This window comes from Rousettus aegyptiacus, unplaced genomic scaffold, assembly GCF_014176215.1.
Source record: "Rousettus aegyptiacus isolate mRouAeg1 unplaced genomic scaffold, mRouAeg1.p scaffold_m13_p_1, whole genome shotgun sequence".
In the NCBI taxonomy this organism is placed as follows: domain Eukaryota; kingdom Metazoa; phylum Chordata; class Mammalia; order Chiroptera; family Pteropodidae; genus Rousettus; species Rousettus aegyptiacus.
The window spans coordinates 135,569,942-135,593,972 of NW_023416284.1; the positions used below are offsets into that span (position 1 = coordinate 135,569,942).

The following is a 24,031-nucleotide window of genomic DNA, read 5'->3' on the forward strand; positions in this document are numbered from 1 at the left end:
AAGGCTGTTTGTCTTTTTAATCTTTACATTTTATGTCCCCACCCCACCCCATCCTTGAGTAGTTCATTTTCTCTATATCTGGGTCTACTATGGGATAAATATTGCAGGTAATTCAGAAAATTTTACTGAAAGGAATAGCGACCAGAAGGGTTATGATACATTATTTTGTTTATGCATCCTCAAAAATCTCATTAAAATATACATACTATGGGCAGGAAGTGGTATTTACATATTAGTATTCTCTATCACTGTATGTTTTGCAAATATGGGTTTCTCATTATTATTATTTTCTTTCTAATTTTATTTTTACCCAGGAAAGAGCATAGCTATAGAGGAGACTATATAGGATTATCAAGTTTTTATCATGATAATAAACCTAAAATCATAGCAATGTATGATATAAAAATGTTCTACTAGATTATATCATATGACCCTCATAAAAGCCCTGTGATATTGACAAAGGAGATATTTTGCCTACTTTTTAGAGAGAGAGAGAAATTGAATCTTAATAAAGTTTAGGATCTTTCCATAAATGGCATAACTTGTCAATGTCACAGGTAGAAATGATACCAAGATCATTTAACTCCAACCTAATTTTCTGCCTTTTTTTTATAGTTGTATAACCTTGGACAAATTACTTAATTTCCCTAAACCTGAATTTCATACCTGAAAAATGCAGATGCTTAATGCTATTTACCTCATAAGTTTGTTATGAGAAAGAAATGATATACTGAATATAATTGCTCAGCTCAGTGCCAGGGAGCACAGAAACCCTTACAAATGCTACCTATGCTATTATTTTACTGATAAGATAGGAGAAAAATTTAGAGAAGTTGAGGATTGCTTCACAGACATTAATTCAATAAACAATAATTGTGTGTATATTACATGCCAGGCACTGTACTAGGTACCAGAAAAATAAGAACTTAAAGATATAGTTTCTTGCCTGGTGTGCCTTTTTGCCTAAGGAAGGGAAGTAAACATGCAAACTAATACTTGCCAAAGGTAATAAATGTATTTCAATTATTAAGATAGAGTGGAGAGGGGATGTTGTAGGCATCAAGCCCAGAATGGTCAGAAAAAGTCTAGAGGTTTAGATGTTTCCTAGAATGTGGCATTCTAGACAGAAGAAAATAAGCAGAGGCAACGAAACAGGAACTGCTTCAGTGTGTTTGGAAAAGTAAACATTTTAGTATGACCAGAGTTTGAGGATGATAAGGGTCCCAATATGATAGAAACTAATGGTTAGATAAAGTGATAATTTTTCTTAAAAGTGTATAAGTCATTTTCTTCCTTCTTTCTTCCTTTATTTTCCTTTCCCTCCTCCCTCCCTTTCTTCTTCTTTTCTTTCTTTCGCTCTCTCTCTCTCTCTCTCTCTTTTTTTTTTTTTTTGCTTTTTAGTATACCCCTTCTCCATGCTTCAATTTCTAACCCTCAGGCATACCATAACCTTAGTATATGTCAGTGCTGAGCGCAGGGCTAATAGAATCATTGTACCACCAGTATTTGTTCAGAAAGATTATTTTAAACTATAGAGATAGAAACCTGGTGGGTGGATTAAAATTTTAGATAGGATAGCTAAGTCTTGCGTCTTTTTAAACAAAAAAGATAACTTTGTTCAAAGAACGGAACCATAACACTGCCCTGTTAGGGATTAGGAAGGGTTCATATGACAGAATATAATGAAAGACCATCATTGAAATAGTTTAAGCAGAGCTCCCTTCCCACATTGCTACACTCCTGTTTGCTTTGCTTTTTGCCATTTGGAGATAGCGCACTTCGGTTGTGCACCCTACTCCAAAAGCACCCTCTTAGGGGGTGAAGAGGTGAGGCTTTCCAGATAAACAGTGAACTGGGTGCTCTTCCTTGCCAAACTGAGTCTCTCATTTACCTCTCTCTCCTTCAGTACTTTCTCCTGGATATGTTTTCACAGCATGGGGCCTTCAGCTACACAAGTGTGCACACACGCACACACACACACATACACACACACACACACACACACACACACACACACACACACACTGAATAATGGGAACCTACTTATTACATCATCTTACTTTTGTGGAAAGTTAGTTTCTAAATTCTTTTTTTTCCTCAGTGACTTTTTTTTCAATGAGTAAAATGAATGATGGTGTTTGTTTGCAGCTTCCAGTGTTGCCTGTAAAGAACACCAGTTATTCATTTAGGAAAATTGCTTGATCCATGCTATGCAGGGCTATTATATCTTTTCTGCTGACAGGAGAAAAGAGTAATATCCCAAATTGAAATAACTGGAAAACCAGATTGCTGAATTAGAAGTGAAGATATCATTAGATGTACCCTCCAATAACTGGTAGAATTGGAAGCATTTAAGTCTATATATAATCAAATATTGCATCCTTGTTTTATGTTAAATAGATTTTTATGGAAGGGCAATAAAGGAGGACATCTGCCTGCTAATTTGATTATAAACACAATGGATCTCTGTTCTTTCAGCTATTAAGACTCCAATAGGAGAAGGTTGATTAGAAAAGAAAACAAAAAACTAATTTTATATTTGAGATCTATTATCAAACATTACAAATGTTTATAAAGTTAAATTATTTATAATAATCGAAAATATGTTTTCATAATCACTCTCGGAAAAGAATAGATACATTTCTAACTTCTCTTTAAAATGAAAAAGTATCTAAAGAGATAATAGCACTCTATCATCAGGATGTATGGGACAGAGAAGGTATTTTATTAACCATATAAGCTCATTTACATAAAACACAACAGAGATTGAAAGAATTTCACTTGGTAAAGGCCATCCAAAAACACAGATCTGTAGAGTCCCATAATTTAAGAACTGTACCATTCTCTGTTTATAGTGTTATAATTTCTTCTTTGTGTCATAGCTGTTAGTGAACATATCCTTTTGCCTTATTATTTGTTTATCCATGAAACAGATATTTACTGAGCTCCTATTGTGTGGCAGATGGTGTTTCAAGTACTAGGGACACAGTAGATAAAACTCCCTACCAACAAGAAATCTAGTTGTAATCTAGTTGAAATGGACAATTTAAAAGATATGTATAATATATAGTATGTTGGATAATAATAAATTCCAGGGAAGAAAATATGTAGTAAAATATAAAGTATGGGGATGCATTTTAATTTGAGTGATAAAAATAAAAAGACCTCACAGATGGTCTTCCAGTCAAGATGGCAGAGTAGATAAAATCTGTGCTTGTCACCTCCCATGACCACATCAAAATTACAGCTAAACTACAGAACAATGATCCTTGAGAATAGCCTGAAGTCTAGCTGAACAGAAGTTTTATAACTAAGGACATACAAAAGAAGCCATCTTAAGACTGGTAGGAGGAGTGGACACAGAGAACAGGCTGGTCTCATATTTACGTGTGGTGGTTAAAGTTCACAGTAATATCTCAGCTGTGGAGGTGCCCCCTGAAGAGCAAGAGGTCCCAGCCCCACACCAGAATTCCCAGCCCAGAGCTCCAGTACTGAGAAAAGAAGTTCCCAAACATCTGGCTGTGAAAACCAGATGAATTTGTGGCTCAATGAGATGGAGGGCAACTGGAGTACCAGGTGTTCCTCTTAAAGGGCCCATACACAGTCTTACTCACTGACAAACTCACTCACTCTGAGCTCCAGCACTAGGACGGCAGCTCAAAAGGCACCAGGGACATAGGAAAGGAACTGAATTATCTGGCTTTAGGGCAAGGGCTCAGGGGCAGCTTTTGCCTAGACAGAAGTGCTGGTAGAAGCCATTGTTTCTCTGTTGAACCCTCTTTTACCCAGACTGTACACATAGATGGGTACCATATCTCAGCCTCCATCAAGCTAGCTAACACTCTTCCCCTGGCCCTGGTGATTACCTGAGACCCTGCCCCACCTAACTTGTATGCCCACCTAAGCCACTTACAGTGGCTTTTCCATACAAATGGCCAGTCATGGCTGATGCTGCAGATGTAACTAAAATCTCTCAAAGGTTCATGAACCCCAAAGAAGCAGTGTCTGGCCTCAGCATGCCCCATACCTCTTGCTAAGCAGCCGTAAGCCTAATACTAGAAGCAGCCAGCTTCAGTTCACAGTTTAGCCTCTCCCAGGCACTTCCAAGCCCAGAACAAGTGACAACCATCTGCAGATCACTTTATAGCTCATACCAAGTGGCCCTAGGCATGGCACAAGAAGCACCTGAACTTCGCCTACAAGAGGACTGGGAATCAATACACCCAGTGGCCAGATTCAGACCACACGAGAGCAATACCCAACAATTTCCAAGATGACATATCCAAAGGGTAGACTCAGCAGACACCATAGCTCTGCTAAAGTAAATCTTGCTCTGTAGCTTCAGTACCTGCACAATAACTCCTCCAATGTAGTCACAGCCAGTCTTCACAATCAATTGAGCATGAGGGTCAATCTCTCCCACTGATGTGTCAACAGTAATCAAGGCTCAACTACAACAGGAGGGCACACACAAGGAACACAACTGGAGCACCTGGCTAAAATGACCAGGGAGACTGCACCAGTGGGCCACACAGTACATTTACTACATAAGGCCACTCTATGAAGACTGAAAGACAGCAGCTCTACCTAATATATAGAAACAAACAAAGGGAGGCAGCCAAAATGAGGAGACAAAGAAACATGTTCCAAATGAAAGAACAGAACAAAACTCCAGAAAAGGAACTAAACAAGATGGAGACAAACAATCTATCAGATTCAGAGTTCAAAACACCGGCTATAAGGATGCTCAGTGATTATAGTGAGAACTTTGACTAAGAGATAGGAAACATAAAAATGAAGATAGAAAATATTTAAAAGAACCAGTCCAAGATGAAGAATACAATAACTGAAATGAAGAATACATTAGAGGGAATCAATAGTAGATTAGATGAAGCAGAGAATCAAATCAGCCATTTGGAAAACAAGGTGGCAGAAAACACCTAAGCAGAACAGCAAAAAAGAAAAAAAGAATTTTAAAAAATATCAGAATATTTTAAGAGGCCTCTGGGACAACATCTAGCATACCAACATTTTTATGATAGGGGTGCCAGAAGGTGAAGAGAGAGAGAACCTATTTGAAGAAACAATTATGGAAAACTTCCCTAACCAATTAAAAGAAATAGACATACAATCCCAGGAACTACAGAGAGTCCAAACAAGATGAACCTAAATAGGCTCACTCCAAGGCACATCATTCTTAAAATGTTAAAGGTTAAAGACAAGAGAATTTTAAAAACAGCAAGAGAAAAGGAGTTAGTTACCTACAGGGGAGCTCCCACAAGACTGTAAGCCAATTTATTGATAGAAAATTTGCAGGCCGGAGAGATTGGCAGGAAATAATCAAAGTAATGAAAAGTAAGGACCTACAACCAAAATTATCCAGCAAAGCTATCATTTAGAATCAAAGAACAGATAAAGATTTTCCCAGACAAGAAAAAGCTAGAGGAGTTTATCACCACCAAACCAGTATTGCAAGAAATGTCAAAGGGACTTTTTTAAGAAGAAAAAAAAATATCAAAAATATGAATAATAAAATGTCAGAAACTACATATCTGTCAATAATTACTTTAAATGCTTTAAATTAAAAAATGTAAGGTGGTTGAATGGATAAGAAAACAAGACCCTTACATACGCTGCCTGCAAGAGACTCCCTTCAGATCAAAAAACACATACAGACTGAAAGTAAAGGGGTAGAAAAAGATGTTTTGTGAAAATCAAAACAAACGACAACAAAAAAATGCTGGAATCTAAGGAATAAAAAGAACAAACTAGTCAAAAACAGACTCACAAATATACTCACAAAAGGACAATTTGGTGACGGACAGAAGGGATGGAGTGTGGAGGACTGGGAGAATGAGGTGAAGGGTTAAAGAAGTACAAATTAGTAGTTGATAGACGGTCACGGGATAGGAGTATGGCATAGAGAATGCAGTTAGCATTACTGTGTTGGCTAGGGGGAGGGCCAGAGAAAAGAGGAAGCAAATAGTGGATCATTTTATGAATTATATAGATGTCTAATCAATGTACTGCACTCTTGCAAATAATTCAAATAAATTAATTAATCAAATTTTTTTTCTAAAAAAAAGAATAACTGGGGTAACAGTATCTATATGACAAAATAGACTTTAAACCAAAGGCTATATAACAAGAGACAAATAAGGACCCGGTATCCCCACTTCTGGAAATTTATTTAAAGAAACCCAAAACACTAATATGAAAAGACATATGCATACATATGCTTATTGCAGCATTATTTACGATAGCCAAGATATGGAAGCAACCTAAATTTCCATCAATAGATGAATGCATAAAGAAGAAGTACATATATGCAATGGAATATTACTCAGCCATAAAAAAAAGAATGAAATCTTGCCATCTGCAACAAGATAGATGGACCTAGAAGGTATTATACTAAACAAAATAAGTTAGACAGAGAAAGACAAATTCCATATGATTTCACTTATATGCAGAATCTAAAGAACAAAATAAATGTACAAACACAACAGAAACTAACTCATAGATACCGAGAACATTTTTATGGTTGCCAGATGGGAGGGTGTTGAGGGGATGGGTGAAAAGGGGGAAAGGATTCATAAGTACAAATTTGTAGTTACAAAATAGTATAGCATAAGGAATATAGTCAATAATATTGTCATAACTATGTCAGATGGGTGCTAGATTTATTGGGTGATCATTTTGTAAATGATGTAAATGTCTAATCACTATGTTGTATACCTGAAACTAATATAATATCTATCATACATCAGCTGAAATTTAAGATCAAAAAATATTTTAAAAAATGACTTCACTGAGGAGAGTTTTGAGTGAAGATTTAAAAGACGTGCAGGAGGTACCCTTGTGGATATCTGAACAAAGCTTTTTGGCAGATGTGCAAAGGTCCCAAGGCAGACATGTACCTGGCTTGTTGAGACAACAGGGAGAAAGCTTGTGGTGAAAGAGCACATCAGCGAGGTAGCAAGAATGGGTTGGGATGGTTGGTGGTGGGGAATATTTTGTTAAGTTTTGTAGATTATAAGGTCACAGTAAAATCTGACTCTTAATCAATGTGAAATAGGAAGCAGGCTGAATTTGTGCAGAAGTGAAATGATCTGCCATTAGGTGTGAGCTGCTAAATGGCAGAAGATGCTGTGGAACATGCAGCTTTGTACCCTTTTCTAAGGCACCTCACCTGGTACTTCTTAGGTAGGGTTCAGATTATGTATTAAATAAATCATAGTTTCAAAGACAATTCCAATTTCCTTTTTTAATTTTCAGTCTACCACTTTACCATTTTATAGAAACCTCAAGAACTTTGTTATCTACTTTATTATTTTTAGTAGGTAATCAATACTGGAAGGTATTTGTTTGCAGATTATCTTTTTACACAGCAAATTATTAAATTAAAGAAAATGTTCCTCTAATTTAAACACACTCTAAAAAAGACAAAATTTAAAACTGCCAATGAAAATATCAGGGGTCATATTTTTATAATTCAGTTTTAAATGCCTATACAGTACTTCCTAAGAATAGGCTAATTTGATCAGAGCAATAAATACATACATACATACATACATTTCTTGTTCATCATGTATATGGTAATATTCCTTGTTTTCCCTCCTCTGAAACTACATTTAAAGAGTAATAAATTACTTCTGGAGTGCCACTTTGTTATAGAACATAGCCAAAGGGAAATGTCTAAATTTCTATTTCACGTGCCTTCTCATTCTTTTCCATATTACCATGAAACTGCATTACTACTTGGTAAAAGTTTTGTTTTATTCTAAAATGGTAAAATGATTTTTAAATTTATTTCAAAGTATGCATCCAGAAGACAGTTAAATATGCTTATGGGTCTGCTGCATCCATGGTTTTATTGCTGTTAATCGACAAGCCCTATTGGACAATACTATATTTGGAACTGAAAATTCTTTATCTTTGGATAGTTGTAATTTAATCAAGCTTGCTTTAGCTCTCTTATTATTTCATAATGAAATATAAAACATCTTATGAGCAAATGACTCTCTTCCAGAAATTAAATAGAGAACAAAGAATTCACAGGCCAAAGAGTAACAATCAGTACAAATGCAATTACCTCCTTACACATGAGATAAAGCAACTCTCCCTTTTTATTTCTTATCTAATATCAGAGTAGCACAATCTTTTCTCTCAGTTTATAAAAATAACCTATTATCCTCATCTTTATACTAAAGAAAAATAAAAGGATAAGCAACTGTGGGATATAGAAATAGTAAAGATATCAGTATATTTTCTGTGAAAATCTAAGTTTCAGGAAGCATGTAATAGTAGATCTTAAACCTAAAGATAGAAGTAAGCCTTCTTTATATTTCTAAAAGCAATATGAACATTCGCCATTAGTAGCACCCAGAGTGAAGATTTCTTTTTTCTCTGTTCCTCCTTTGCTAATTGAAACGATAAAGACTCCAGGAAGGATGGTCAAATAATCGCCCCATACAAAGTGCTAAAGCATCATTTGATGGCTAGCCATGATGGATTCAGTCTTGCATAACTTATCTGCAGGAATTCTTTGAAGATATCATAGCCATGCTAGATAAAAGATATTCAGGGGCTGAAATACAGCTAATATTTTTTTGTGGGGGTGGGGGGGAGTACGTTTGATATAGTTTCACATCAGAGATAAAGGTAAAAGAACCACTGAACATGAGATAAAGAGCACCGGAGGGAAAATTAGTTTTAGAAACAACTTCAAAGAGAAGCCTTCAAAAGAAACATTTATCTTAGGAAAAAGGTGTTGAAGCAGGACAGAACATGTGTAACTAACTAAAGGACAGTCATTCAATAAAATCCGCTTTTAACCCACCACATGCCTCAAAAAAATGATATCTAGAATTCTTTCTACCTGTAGTAGTAGACTAACAAGTCATTAAGCTAGAAATGTGAAAATCTAGGTTCTAGTGACAGGAAATTATTAAACGACCTTGAGCAATTCACTTAACCACCCTAGCTCTCAGATTCTTACCTAAAGAATGGAAAATTAAGGCTGGATAATGATCATATCCTTCTTATCTCCAAAATGATTTTATTCTAAGGACTCCTTAGAACTCTGAGGAGTTTGGAGGATAGAAGCCAGTCAACAACCACCATTAAAAAATAATCAAAACATGAATAAATATTCATCAAACAAGTCTTATCATTGAGGTGAATAAAGTTGGAGTGCTCTTTAGTACATCGAAAATGGACTCACTGCTGGCTTTCTCAAATATTATGGTTTTGTTTTCAGTAAAAATTACAGGCACAATTAGTCTAGCTGTGGAAATGTGCTATGAAGGCCATTTGTTCCTGGGTTCTTGATAACTTCATTAACCCTATGAGAACAGTGAAATATTGCAAAGCCTGGGATGGCCTTTGGGAAGCTCAGCTTGTAACAATTTTGTATTGCTCAAGATACATATTGCTTCAGGTATATATTTTGTAATAGGGTTGAAAAAACATTAAATTAAGAAAAAATTAAATAACTACTCCTATAGTAGTATAGTAAATAAAAATTTAAACAAATCTAATGTCTTTATTCTGACACTATACATGCACACAAATCCTGACAAAATGTTCAATGGTTTTTATGTGACTATGGCTTAAAACTTGGGCTGTTTGATTTTTGAACAACTTGAGCAAATAGTCTGCTTTCATTGTACAATTTTCTACCATTATCTCATATAGTTAGTATTCCATGCATTTTTGCTAAATTGAATTTAATTCTTCTACCACCACCAGAGTGCATTTGTTTTAATAAGGAATATTATTTATAATTTAGATGACATGTAACCAAGTTTAAGAAAGACAAGCCCATTGAAAACCACAATGGAACATTTTAGGAGTAAAATAGAAATACTGACTTAAAATTTACCCTCTCCCCCCATTGTCTTACATTAAAAAATAGGCAAATATTTTAATGCTTACAACAAATGTCTTCTCAGTATACTCATTCTTAAAAAAGAATTCTTATTTCTCTAAGTCGCACGAAACTGATTGCCTTAGATCAGGTCTATATTATCAACATCAGGCAAAACTCAATTATTCGCAATCATCAGCAGAGCTAAGAATAAACCTTATTGAAATATGGACATTGCTAGAAAAAAATACAGCTGCAACTTCCATTAAAAGCAAACCATACTTTGCCAGAATGTGTAATAATTATACTTCTAGAGTAAAAAGTATTCTCTATCCACCTGTATCTTGGTTCTTTTAGAAAGAATAATAAGACATACCTAATAATAACTTCAATCTAGGAGAAAAAAATGGTGCAAACTAGAGACTGTCAGATAAAGTGCCATGAGAATTCAGAAGAAGTGATCAGGGATCAAGAAATCATTATAAAGAAAGTGGAGTTTTTGATAAACCCGGACTATCAAAGTGTGGGAATTGACAGAGAGGTTGGGAGTTGGGGAGGCCTCTGGGGGAGGATAGACTCAGCATTCCCAGTAGAGACAGCAATATGAAGAAAAGCAGAAAAGCCAGGGGCAAGGGTCTTGTGATGCACATACTGAACAAAAGTACTTCATTGCACTCATGCATCTATAGCGTGTGAAAGAGAATAGTGGGCAATAAGGTACTAGATGGTGGAGCACTTTGGATCAGACTTGAATGAGTTATTGAGAATTTTAAGAAAGAGGATGACAGAACAAGAGCTGTGCTTTAGGAGATTGATTCTGGCACCATGTGCAGCATAGACTAAGGAGATGACGCCAGCTCAATAGCTCAGCAGTAGTACCTAATCCACGTGCCACTATACATCAACCTGTGTTCTGCCCACAGCACACAATAGAAAGACTGCCTCCCTCTTTCCAGACTAATCCATTTCTGTGAAGAGTTAAAACCTTTCTGTACTTGAGCTGTTGGAGCTGGCCTGGTACCATAATGACAACAAAAGGTACAGGTGATTTCCTTGGATTGAGGGTAAGAGGCAGGATAATACTTGAACAACTCCCACCTTGTTCCTATTTTAGATTTGAAGTTTTATAATAGCAAGATACTTAATTCATCTTGAGATTGAGCTATGCTACTGATCTCAGCTTTATAATTATCTTCCTTAGTGTGGCTACAGAAAGGATTCCATCGTTTATATTTGCAGATAGCAGATAGAAGGCTAACTGATATTTTGAAATATGATTTTCAAAGTCAGCAGACTTGGTAACAGCAAGAAAATATTTTAACCTAAAGTCACTTGAAGGTTAAAATAAAAGTTAAATTTCAGATTTTAAAGGAAAGTGAGGGGAGCCTCTCTTCCTTGAGGCTTAAATGTTTTGAAAAAACTTGGTAGCAAGTTGTCCTTAGGGTAACTTATACTTCAGGCCATTATAGAGTATGTACAATAGAAATTTGGGGCTTTTTCCTCAAAATATACTACAATGTATGAAGCAGATGGTCTCATTTTAAAATTAGAGAAAAGAATATCTATCAAAGGGAAGGGGAGAAATATCTTCCTTGTCTTTGCTGCCTAAAATGAAGTGAAATTATTCACCTGTTATCAGATCAAATGCAGACATACTTGAAGGCGGGTAGCCTTCCTTAAAGATTTTATCAGGTAAAGACATCAATCTTTCCTTTCTACTTGCTTCAGGGCACTGTAAATGGCCTCAGCATATCCATAAGCTAGTTTACTTGCCAAAGTTATACAAAACAAAACTTCCCGAAATTCTCAAGATACCTGTTACACAAAGCTATGAGCAGAATTTTGTTATATACAGGTTCACTATCCTCATCTCTCATAAGCTTTGAGTTCCAACTAGGATATTTTGGACCTAAGGAAGAATTTATCTTTTTTCCTTCACCAGGAGGCAACTATCCAATATAAAAAGAGTTACATAATGGAGACCTATGAGCTTTGAAACTATTTTTAATCACTGGGGCCTCCTTCTTGCCATAAAAGCATCTCTCAAGCTCCAATATTTGAGATAAAAAAAAAAAACAATGGCAATCATGAAAAAATATAAGCCATAAATTAGAGAGATAAAGTTGAGAAACATTCAGAAAGAGATCAGAGGACACTAGTATTCCCAAGTCCACTTAATACCAGAACCTGCTGAAAAAAATTTTAGAGATATATTTAGTACCATTGACACTGTTTCCAATTTTACTTAGGGTGAGATCAGTATTACATTTTGAGAAACCATAGATAGGAAAGGAGCCTGTATTTTAAAATCTGGTATTACTCAGGATTCTGCCCTTGGACATTGTCTCTTCTGTGGATCATCTCTCCCTCTGTCATGGTTTTAATTATTATATACCATATATGCTAGTGACACCCACACCCATAAATTCAACCTGGATCTCATTTCTGAGGATCAGATTTTAATAGTGACCTAGATTTTACGCATGGATGTTCCTCCCACAGACATCTGGTGCCCACCTTGTCTTCTATAGCACTCTTTACCTCTCATGGTCACTCCTCACTTTAATTCTAAGTGCTTATTTTACTGCCTAGCTCTCTCATTGGGCCAAAAGCCCTAGTAGGACTGGGGCTATCTATGTCTGTTTTGTTCATCTTTGAATGCATGGAAGCTAAAAAATAATAATACTTTCCCTCCCACCTTCTAAGTTCTTCTAGCTGGGCTAATAATAAAATTGACAGAGAGAGATTAACAAGAGAAAATCAAATTTTAAAACATGAGCATGGGGAAATCACATAGGCGTTAAAATTCCAAAGACGGTGAGATAAAATTGGGCAAATAAGCCTTAGAGGAAAAAGGGGAGGTAGCGATTTAGAAGGAAGTAGGCAATTTACAAGTAGTTGAAGAAGAGCAGAACACACACAGGCAGGTAAATTTCTGCTAGGCAACCCAGAAATAATGAGACACAATGGGGGATCTAGTAAACAGGCCTCTGCTTGAAGCCCGCCCATCCACCACACTGAATTCAAATTAGGCTCCTTAGATTTCCCATCTGAGTAGGTCTTTCCCTCTGACTCTCTTAGTCAGGAAAATGGGGAAGGTCAAAGTTTCCTTTCGAGTCTTGTTTCTTAATAACCAGCTTAAAATCAATATTCCAAAAGGCAAAACTTTTGGTCCCCTTCAGAGCCTAGCTCCTGGTATATAGCAGCTTATTCAGTAAGTATTTCTTGAATAAATGAATCAATGAAGTGGGGCTGATTAATTCTGGATAATTATACTTTCACAAAATGTCTTGAAGCAATCTGCTCTCTAGCATTGTCATTTAAGATAAAAGGATTCCATTAGGACTTGTCTTTCTGCCTGTCTTTCTGACTTAGAATCACAACACCCTGTGTCACTAGGTTTGTCCTTTTAGACTATGATTTGCTGTGTGACTTTGCCTATGAATATTTTGCCAAGTACAAATAATTTAATATTATTGTCCATTCAGTTGATAGAGTTGTAAATGGAGAACTCTTGTCTTTCAGGAGAATGTTGCTAAGAATGCATTCAAAGCAATACCTGAAGAGCATAATATGAAGAGTGTTTTCATTCGCGCATGCACAGTTCGGTGAAAGTTGAGCTTTGCCTCACAGAAAACAGGCAAACTGCATCCAGGTAACTTGGAGAACTGTAGAAATTAGTTAGGAATGGACACAGATTTTAGGTATTATAGAGAAGTTATTAATTCTTCTCATTAATAAAATTAGAGTGCCTTAAATCAAGCCCATCATTTTTTTCCCATCTGTTAAGTGGATATCAACTTAGGTACTTAACAAAAATAGTTAACTGTACTATGTATTTGAAAGTTGCTAAGAGGGTAAGTCTTCAAAGTTCTTACTACAAAAAAAAATTATAATTATGTGAGGTGATTTATGTGTTAACTAATCATTTCAGTTATGATTTCTCAGTTTATGCATATATATTAAATCATTATGTTGTACACAATGTTATACATCAGTTATATATCAGTAAAGCTGGGAGGGGAAAAGTATTTAACTGCCATAGGTAATCGGTAAGATAAATTTTCAGGAATCAGAATTCTGTGAATACATGTAAACAGTTTTTGAAAAGTAGCAAATCAGACCATCTGAGACTTGATTCCTCACAACTAATCCAGGAAGTACTTTGTGCCCTCTCTCAGAGCACACTGCTTTATTTCTCCCTGCCCTCTTCTTAAAATCACAAAAGGACATTAGTTATTGATTGATACCTTACACTAATCTATATTTTTCGAACACTAGAAAAACTGACATACCATCACTTTTTTCTAAGTGTGTAGGATTCCCTATAAGTAGATAATGTAAGAAAGAGTTATAAATACTTTCCAAATTTTTACCTAGGTATGACATTGAGAAATATCTGAAGAGTCAGATAAATCAGCCTGAATTACGCTAAGAATATACAAAGACATGTGACTTCACTAGAAAGTTGTCTGTATCCTGATAATATCCATTATATCCCAGCTCTCTAAAAAGGTTTTCACTCAGACAAGACAGAAATAATAACTTGTTAAATGAGAATATGGGAAATACTGCCTACCTCCTGAAGTCTCTCATTTATCACCATGTCTCAAATCTCACTTTTTCAGAGTTTCTTTAGAGTTTTCAATTATGAATGCTAGAATCACTGCTGTCATTAAAAAAAAAAAAAAAAAAGGTAGAATGTCTTTATTCCCATGTACCATAGACTTAATTTCCTGTCCCTTTCAGAAATATTTCTTTTGCTAGTAATGGCCAGCAGCCAATCTCGATCTGGAAAGGAAATGATTGAATTCTTAATTTTCCTTTAGAGGGAGTTACATATTTATCTTTTGCTTCTGGATTTGATTAGCAAACTGTATGTTTCTATCTCATTAACCTTATTTCACGACCAGTTTTCAATGAATAATGGAAGAAAGTGTAATAGATACTTTCATCGGGCCAGGGGAACTTTCCCATTACTCCTTTAATTTTCTTGATGGTTTACTAATTCAAACAACACACAGCAGATTAACAGCAGAAAAAAATGAATTTTAATATGTGTGCACAGGGGATTCACATAAGCATAAAAATTCCAAAGACAGTGAGGCAAAGTTGGGGATATGTGTCATTATGGACAAAGGAGAAAAGTGAGGAATGCAATCTTAGATCTCAGTGGGGCAGTGGTGGAATCTAGCTAACAAGCCCCTGCTCTGATCCTGTCTGTGTAATGCTAAGGTAAAACTGCTTAAGGCGCATATCTTTTTCCCTTCCTGAAACAGGTTTTTCTATGTGAATCTCTTTAAGAAGAAAAGGTGAAGATAGGAAAAGGGGAAAAAAAGGTCTTCTTGAGTTTGTGGGCTTTGATTTCAGTTCTAAATAATCTGCATGCCAACCTCCCCAGTTCCAGGGACACTGGCTCTTCTCCAACCCTCAGACTTTCAATCCAGTAGTTAATCTTGCTTAACATAATATTTGCTTCCCTATGCTAATGATGCACTTTATATTACTCTCTAAATCAGAGCTCAAAGTATTTTGCAGTTATCACTTTAATAATATTCATCATGCCTCTTGGAGTTCGATATTAGCAAAAATGAAATACCAGGGCACAGAGTAGTGAAATCATTTTCCCAAATGATGATCCACTGCTAATTCTGTGTTTTTAGGTCCGGTTCCCTTAATTGTCTACATAGCCACAATTACCTGGCCAAGTTTATTAAGAAATATCGGGAGTTTTTTTTTTTTTTTTTTTTTTTTAAGGGGAAAGAGGATTGCAACAGTAATAAAAAAGTAAACAAACAGTACCTAGGTTCTTAGTTGGAAATTATAAGATATATTAGTAAAGATAGTTTTTGTTTAATTACAGAATGCATATCTTAAGTTCTCTTGAAAAGTAAAAGGAATTTATTAGCTTGCATAATTTAAAAGTCAAGAGGTGGGGAGTTTTGGGTACAGTCTGACCAAGCCTAACTCAATTTCTTTATAATTCTGTTAGCTCTTTATTCCTCCACAAAAAGTTTCATTCTTAGACTTACTTTACTCATGGTTGCAAAACATCTACTGCAATTGCAGGTATTCTATTAACCATATTGACCAGATAGAAAAAGACTTACTTTTCTCAGCAGTCAAAAATTTTGGGAGCACACATCTAGTTGGTAAGATGGGATGCTGACTGATTTATGAATCATTTAACAAAGCCAATTAGGTCTTCACCTAAAAAAAAAACAATTCTGAGGTTCATGCTGCTTGGACCAAATTAGTTTCATGTGTCTACTTCTGAACCAGTCATTATAACTGGACACCAATCCTGCACTTGCAGATTAGAAGACAGGGGTCAGTATTGGATTAGACCTCATGTAAGTTCCCTTCTGGGTGAGATCAGTCCTCCAAAGTGCTTCCTTGCTATGGAATACAGAGGGATACAGTGCCTGCTGAAGCGGTAATGACAGTTCCAGTACTTACATTTTCTTAATATTCTTATACGCTTTTCTTTGTATCACAAAAGCATATTCTCTATTATGTAGAAAAATGGCCCCCACTCAGCAAAAACTCTCTCAGATCTACAGCTATTGAAGTTTACTTTTTGATAGCATCTGCCTTTTTTGAATGCTCTTGGAAAGCTTATAAACATTTTAAAACCTTATATATAGATTTATCTTAAATCTAGAGAGTTACTAATTGGGAGTAGGAGGAACAAGAAAGGCATAGTGTCCAATGACTTATTGTAAAAAGGTTTTTTTCTTTCAGCAAGAGGTGTTTTGAGGTGAATTGTGTTCCTTCTAAATTCATATGTTGAAGTCCCAACACCTAGTACCTCAGGTATAACATAATTTTGAAATAAGGTTTAAAAAGAGGTGGTTAATTTTATATGAGACCATTAAGATGTAAAGTAAAGAAGCAGCAAGAGGATGGCCATCTACAAGCCAAGGAGAGAAGCTTCAGAAAAGCCCAACTCTCCCCTCACCTTGATCTTAGATTTCCAGATTCTAGAACTATGAAAAAATAAGTGTATGTTCTTGAAGCCACCAAGTCTGTGGCGTTTTGTTATGGCAGCCCTACCAAACTTATACATATAACGGTTGTTTGCTTTAGGTACCATTAAATAACTGATTATTAAAGTAATTAATTTCCAGTTTTGTTTCTTAACATGCTTTTGTTAGGTGCAGTCTAACTATCTCTGGTCTAAGACTTTCCTTTGTAGCTTATAAATCTGTATTGTTGCATCCCTTTGAAAACTATAAAACCAAGCTGTCTCTTCTAGCTTTTTAATTTAAGGTTTTGTGGTTTCAGTAAGGAGAGCTGATTCCAAGAAGGGAAGTAATTACTTTGCTGCTGTTCAAAGCATACTTCACATACTTGGTGAGGCTGATGCATTTTCTTCACCAATGGAATATGTAATGCTACTGGAAGGTTTTTAAATTTTTACGCTGGACTACAACTGGTAATTTTTCTTTTGACCCGTAAATACTATGAGCCAACACACTTATTGCAATGATCTCTTTCTAATTTTGTTATTAGACCACCTTTTTCCCCGTGGGGACTTGGGAACATTCTTTTTTTCTTAAAGCACTATATCTCTCTATTTTAATTCACAATAAGCCTAGTTCTTATAAAATATAATTGAAATGTCTCCTTTTTTACTGAGATTTAGATCTTGAATGTATAAATTGTGACTCCCTATCTCCACAGAACTGAACTATGTTACCATTAAATAAAATGATGGGCAGAAAATGTTAGTTTGAAATATTATTTTTTTTCCTCAGTTCTCATTAAAGTTGGGTTGGTTTGTTGTTAGAGAAAAGAGAGAGCAAAATACAAGGCAAAGCTTCTGTCTAAACTTTGTTCCCAAAGTTACTAAGTTAACTACTCCTAGCTCGAGATAAAGATGTTATGAAATCAGGACTAGCTAGGAAGGCTAAATAAGATCCAGTTACTTCTATTTGTTATTCACTTTTTTATTTTATATAATATATTATATAATATAATTAATACCTTCACTTTCATTTCCTCATTTAATTGTGAAATGGTTATGTATGACTATCCTTCTATCCATAGTACCTTAGAGATCTGTTACCAAAATCACTGAAAATATCACAGAGGAGAGCCTTCAGCTCCTCTAAATTTGTTAAATAAGTCTTAAATAAGGTAGAATGTAAGGCACTTTCATTATACCTTTTTTTAATCTTTACATTATTCTGATGAATTTCTTTGTTTCTTTTTTTCCCCTATAAGAGATTGTGTAATAAAGCTACTTAGAGAATGTGCACTGAATCAGAGTGAACAATATTCCTAAACTTAGGATTTTTTTTGAAACAACCGAATGCCCTTCAATAGATGATTGGATAAAGAAGATGTGGTACATATATACAATGGACTATTACTCAGCCATAAGAAAAAATGAAATGCTGCCATTTGCAACAACATGGATGGATCTCGAGATTATCATGCTAAGTGAAATAAATAAGACCAAAAAGTTGAGAACAATATAACTTCACTCATATGTGAGGTGTAAAAATGAAAGCAACAAATGAATAAGACAAACAGAGACTCTTAGTTACAGAAAACAGTTTAATGGTTCCCAGAGGGAAAAGGGGGAAGAGAGGAGATAAATAAGGGTTAAGGGGGTCAAATATATGGTGATGGAAAAAATTTAACTTTGGGTGGTGAACACATAATGCAAAATACATATGATATATTATTGAATTGTACACTTGAAAGCTATATAATTTTATTAACCAATGTCACCCTAATAAATTTAACTTTTTAAAAAATTTTAGGATTGTTTGTGTTAGTGTGGGGGAAGAAAAAACTTTTCTGTATCCCTCCATGTTCTTCTGGCTGGTCTAATAATCAAATAGGCATGAGGCAGATTAAAAAGATAAATGACCAAATTTAATGACATACATACGTATGGAAACCCCACATACAAGAAAGAATCAGAGACCCCATACACATGAGAGGTTCAGAAACAGAAAGGTAAAACGAGGTACATATGATATCCTGAGCTAAGGAGTGAGGTAAGATGTCCTGAGCCCTTAAATGGGAGGAAGGTAATTTTGTAAGAAAATAAGAAGAGCAGATATTCAGTAATTAGAATTTTGCCCTGGTCTATAGAAAGGTCATAAAAATTATTTCTTGTGATAACTCTTATTACAAACAAGGCCCTAATTTAAAATTTTTCATAAGCTCATGGAGTCTCATTTGCCTTAAACTCAAAATAACTCACATGCCAAAGTAGCGCATCTTGGGGAGGCTTATTCTGAATCTCTTCATTAGCTAAAGTTCCCTTTAGCTAATTAAATTTATTGGGGTGACAATGGTTAACAAATTCTTGTTTAAAATTTATTCTAGACAAATAATGACATTTAAAAATAAACCGAGATCGTAATAACTTTAAATGAAGCAAAAACAATGTAGAAGCATTTAAACATTTAAGCCTCAGTAATGCCAATAAGGGCTATAAAGCTAATTCAACTAATGATTTCAAAATAGTATATAATCTATTTTAAATACATATTTTCCAAAACAAGAAATAAATCCACTTCTTAGTGAGTACTAGTCTTGCTATTGTAATTTAAATCAGTAACATATTACCGTAGACCAATACTGCTTTGTATTTTTTCTCTTTTGATAATTTAAAGATTACTTGTCTTCACATTTACTACTGTCTTCTTTTTAAAGACAAATTCGTTAAAGAAATACAGAAATTGTGCCATAATGATAGCATGCAAATGAAAGGAATATATTTATAATAAATATGATTTCTACTGTTATTCATTTTTCTCTCTAAATCAGAAATTTAATTTATATAAAATACATAATTCAGCCTTTAAGTATCACTAATAGATCAAGCGTTATTAGAGAAGATATTATACATAGCCTCAACGATGATGACTTTTAAATTGTACTCTTGCAATCTGCTTTTCTGAAAAAAAATATGATTAGTGTTTATCAGGATTTTCACAATGCTATTTGCCTAACTTCATATTTTGTGTCATATTTAGAAAAAAAGGAAAGAAGGGAGAGGGAGAAGGAGAGAGGGAAGAAGGAAGGAACGAGTTCTTAATTTTGGACCACATATTTTCATTTCTAGAGTGTTCATTTGGCTTTTCATACATTCCAATTATTGAAATTCTGTATTTTTTAATCCAATTTGTCCATTTTTTAATCATTAAATTGACAAATCTTTTGACAATCAAGAAAATCACTAGATTCTCCAAGCTTTTCTTGATACTTGACTTTAAACAGAATCCCGGGTACGGACGGTACCTGAAGATTGTGCCATTAAAATTTTAACATTTTGTATGTTGTCTGCACAGTGTTACATTTCTCATTAAATCTTGTCTGTGATAAAATAGTGTATTCTTGGTAACATTTCGATCCAACAAGCTGAACAATGAAGTCATACAGCAAGATGATGAAATAGCACAAAGTACTAGCACTGTTTCCTTGGGGCACATTCACTAGTTGATGCAGCAAAAGAGTGGCCTTGCCAAATAGAGCATTCTACTGACAGAATCTTTTATTTGGGGCACAACCCTGAAAACATTCTTTTCACATTTCTTGGAGGACAGGTCTTCTGGCAAAGAATTCCATGTGTTTTTGTTTGAGAAAGTCATTATTTTCCCATTACTTTAAGAAATGTTTTTTTTTCCAGGATTTAGAGCTCTAGGATGGTGGAGTTTCTTTTTTAAGTATTTCATTCCACTTTCTTCATGCATGCATAATTTCTGATAAAAAGTCTACTATAATTATTATCTTTTGTCATTACAGGTATGGTATTTTTTACATCCTCTGGCTTCTTTCAAGATTTTTATCTCTGTATTTGGTTTTCTATTGTTTAAAAATGATATGCCCAGGTGTAAAATTTTTGTTATTTATCCTACATGGTGTTCACTAAAATGCCAAACTCTATGGTTTGGTTTCTATTATTAATTTTGGAAAATTCTTGACCATTATTATTTTAAATATGTTCTCTGCTCTATTTTCTCTTACTTCTTCATATGGTATTCTAATTGTGTGTAGGTCATTCCTTTTAAAATTGTTCTATAGTACTTGAATGTTCTGTCCTGGTTATTTTCATTATTGTTTCCCTTTGTATATCAATTTGAGAAGTTTCTGTTGATAAATCTTTCAACTCACTGACTCTTTCCTTGGTCATGTCCATCAAAAGCACCTATAATAAAGCAAGGAAAGCAAGATTAGGTAGAGGAAGAAGGAGATCTGCCGTGCAGCCACTCCAGGGGGCTCATACGATCATAGGGAATTCTGGACATGGGATGGTCCTTCAAAGAGGGCATGTATTGAGGGAAGCGGGGCAGGCCTTAGTACTCTCACCTTGACAAAACAGTGAATCTAGAAACAAGTTTGGAAGAGGCGCTCAGCTGTGGAAGGACTCAGTTGTGAGTCACCAATAGCCAACAGTCCCTGCAACTAAGAAAGTGTGTGCCGAGGTCCTAAAGGAGGGAGCTGAGCAATGCTCCTCAATGTCCCCTATAATGATCCACCTATGGAAATTTTGATGACTGTGTAGCAAATACTTTAAATTAAGCTGTGCTGATAATTTCAGTTGCATTTTCAATTCATCCCCATTAACTAAAATAATGTTGTTATGATGGAGGATAGTTATTTGAGGATTCAATGAAATAGTGTAAAAAAAAGTACTCAGCATAGTTATAAGCACTTAGTAAGAACTCAATAAATGCCAATGAAGTTAAATAAATGAAACAAAATCATAGTTCTTAGAAAGTCATAGTTTCTTTTTTGTTATTGCTGAGAGGGAGAGACAGACAGACAGACAGACAGACAGTTGGTTTGTTTTGTTGTTGTTTGTGGGTTTTTTTTCCTATTAAAGATTAGAATTAGACTTTTATCTCTCAGGAAGCTTTATTATAGCACACAATAATTTTAAAGTTAAACTGTTTATTCTTCTCTTTAGATTAAAACTTGAAGAACTATTCTAAAAACACTTTTACATGTTCAAATCTCTTTTTAAAATAATATTGGCCCTTTTAGTTCTACCTTTTTTTATTGAGTTAACATTGGTTAAGAACATTATACAAATTACCTGAAATTTATAATCTAATATTTGTATCCGTTATTGCATGCTCAGCACCAAACACCTGGTTTCCTTCTGTTATCATATATTCTAATCTTCCCTTTTACTCAATTCGCCCTGTTCCCATACCCTCTGGTAACCACCATTCTGTTATCTTTTTCTATGAGTTTACTTTTGTTTTATTAATTCACTTGTTGCTTTTTGTTTTATATTCCACATACGAGTGAAATCTTATGGGTTTTTGTCCTTTTTCATCTGATTTATTTCACTTAGCATAGTCTCCTCAAGGTCCATCCATGTTGTCATAAATGAGAATATTTCATCTTTTCTTATGGCTGAGTAAGTTGTAGTATATATGTGTGTGTGTGTGTGTGTGTGTGTATTAATTAACTACTCAAATCATTTTTTTAATGCTCTTAATCAAAATTTTCTCCTTTGCTCTTAAAAATTATTTGATTTTGGCTTGTTTGGGAAATTCATATCAATGTTTTTTATTGTGTTGAGAAAAAAATTAATTTCTTATGGTATAGATGAGTGAGAGATTACTTTCTTTCTATCAGCCAAATAAATTTGGAATAAAGTTGAGTGATTTTCTTTCCATTAGCCTGTGAAAAGGCTATTTATTTCCAATGTAATTAGAAAACAGGTAATTCTAACTTAATGAAATAAAACCAACCCTGAAAACAAATACAACTCATTTGCAGTTTCAGCTAAATTAGATATTGAAAAATGCTTTCATTCTGATGTGTTCTGAACTGTCTAATGAAATTACAAATATAATATTTCAAAGAACAAGGGTGAAAACTTTGATCAGAGAAGGAAATGTATGTGTATAGATAGCTTCTTGAGAAGCTCAAACTCACTTTGCCATTTTAAGCGTTCTCTTATTTATAAGTCAATGGTGTTAAATGATGCATGAAAATTGAGTTTCTACCTGAATTTCATGAAAATGCTAAGTTTCACAGGAATTGAGTATAAGTAGTTTAAAATGTGCACAGTAGGTCAAATTGATATTGTGATCCATGAGAGTTAAATGTTTTATTTGGTAAATGCAGAAACCCAAGACTGCCTCTGGCAGCAGTTTAAAATAGGTTATAAATAAGATTTAACATTAACAGCAGGGATTTATACTAACCATAAACAGAAAACAACCCACATTAATACATTAGGGTCATGGACTACATTATATCAAAATTAAACTGTACTTTTTTTTTCTTAGAAAAAGAATAGCCAGTTAAAACCAGTTAAACTAGAACAAAATTTTTTTATATACACACATGCATACATAAACACATGTATACATACATAAATACTTTTGAATAGGAATAAAATAAGAAAATATTATTATTGTCACATAGAATCATTGCCTTATAGATTGAAAATAATGGTTTTCCTATAGTTTCCATAGTAAGTTAATAGAAGTCCGTAAAGTATATAATAATGACAAAGAGCTACTATCCTGGGATTAGAAGGAAATATATTTTTCTAGCTCTCCATACACACAACACATTTAAAACCCTGGAGAATGGGGCATTTGGGAATTGTGTTACAAGTCAAGTAAAAACTTAAAAAAAAACATACAGATTTTTATAAAACTCTCACAATTTCTATAATTACTCAGCCTTGATTTAGAATATAAATAAATTAGCGGTCTTCTGTTTTGGGTTCTTCCTTTATTCCTTCTTTTTTTCTCTCCTAAATCCCTACTACTTTAGCTTTAATCTTGAAAGCAAGGCCTGAGACTTGATTGCTAGAAATTTTGAGGAGCCTGTGATCCTGCGAAATAGGAGCACAAAACAGGACAAATGAAAAAAGAAAGATATAAAAGTTGATTTTAGGTTGTATTATCAAGTTGGCCACCAAACAGGTGACTGACACTCAAACCGATGGCATATTCTGAGGAGCCCCACAAAATATGTCAGAGCTATCTGACTGGGTGATAAAAGACAAAAGCATTTCTTTACAAATCAGTTCCCACCCTTGTTTAGGCCAGGCTGATCCTTAGATATTAACAGCCCAGCACTACTGAATGCTCTGCAGGGTCCCAAGAATGTCCCACACTCAATGTGTCACAAAAATAAAGCAGTCAAGAGCTTGGCACATGACCC

At 34.6% G+C, this 24,031-nt stretch overlaps 1 protein-coding gene across 5 annotated transcripts in view; it reads left to right on the forward strand.

Moving 5' to 3' along the window:
• The window catches only part of FUT9 (fucosyltransferase 9), a 167,920-nt gene that overhangs the window by 113,822 nt on the left and 30,067 nt on the right, over positions 1–24,031 (forward strand). For 4 of the 5 annotated variants that reach the window (XM_016135599.2, XM_016135598.2, XM_016135601.2 and 1 more), the window contains one exon: positions 13,394–13,523. The exons of the other annotated variant lie outside the window; for it this stretch is intronic. The gene's annotated coding sequence lies outside the window, so the exon portion shown is untranslated. The remainder of the gene's footprint in view (positions 1–13,393; positions 13,524–24,031) is intronic. 5 annotated transcript variants of the gene reach the window in all.